The sequence below is a fragment of the Trachymyrmex cornetzi genome, unplaced genomic scaffold (assembly GCF_001594075.2).
Source record: "Trachymyrmex cornetzi isolate Tcor2-1 unplaced genomic scaffold, Tcor1.1 scaffold1876, whole genome shotgun sequence".
NCBI classification, from domain to species: Eukaryota; Metazoa; Arthropoda; class Insecta; order Hymenoptera; family Formicidae; genus Trachymyrmex; species Trachymyrmex cornetzi.
Window position 1 is genome coordinate 2,644 of NW_017296501.1, and position 1,263 is coordinate 3,906.

Genomic DNA, 1,263 nt, shown 5'->3' on the forward strand with positions numbered 1-1,263 from the left:
TACTCGCTGAAAATTGTAAGAAAAAGAAAAATGTCAGCTGAAAATTGTAAGAAACAAACCTATTTATGTCGAATTAAAGTCATCTAAAATTTTGTTTAGATGAGATGGTATATTTTTCTATCTAAGATGAAGATGGTTTATATTTACACAATCTAGATGTAAGATGAGATGTTCCAATTTTCCATCTAGATGACCATCTAAGATGGTTTCATCTAGATGTCGGCAAACACTTATTATAATTGTGTGTTCATATATGTGTCCCCTTGAAAAACAATGTTCACTCACCAGTTGTTGGTTTTCAATATTATTTAAAGCCCCAACTATTCACATTCTATAATAGAAGCTTTATCATAAATTTTGTGAAAAGTACTTACAATACTGAATTTCCTGATAATACAACTTTCGGCGTAAAAAAATTATTTAATTTCTTCACTCATACTGTTTACATATTGGTACAATTCAAAGTATATGTGCTCCACGCAATATTTTAGTTAAATTGAATATGCACATTAAGTACTTACGGGTACTTACACACGTACATATTATATGTACGAATGAACGCACGTACGAATTTTTTTAACATTACCGTTCAAAAGTTAAATAATTAATACTAATAACAATTGAGAAATCCATTACAAACATCTGAACCTTAATCGGGTCACTTTCAATACAAATGCAGACAAATTATGATTTTACAAACTATAAAATACGAATCCGACAATGATTGTGTGTCATTTTTGTTTATTTGATCCTCAGCAATTGCTTTTTTCACGCGGATCTTTGAAATCTTTCTGATTGCAGAACTGGTTACAATACGCGTTGCGTATAATGCAAAATTGTCATAACTTGGTACATGTCTGTACATGAATCCGTCAACTGTGTCTTTTATGTTCGAACTAAAATATTTCGTGGAGCACGTATACTTTGAATTGTACCAATATGTAAACAGTATGAGTGAAGAAATTAAATAATTTTTTACGCCGAAAGTTGTATTATCAGGAAATTCAGTATTGTAAGTACTTTTCACAAAATTTATGATAAAGCTTCTATTATAGAATGTGAATAGTTGGCGCTTTAAATAATATTGAAAACCAACAACTAGTGAGTGAACATTGTTTTTCAAGGGGACACATATATGAACACACAATTATAATCAGTGTTTGCCGACATCTAGATGAAACCATCTTAGATGGTCATCCAGATGGAAAATTGGAACATCTCATCTTACATCTAGATTGTGTAAATATAAACCATCTTCATCTT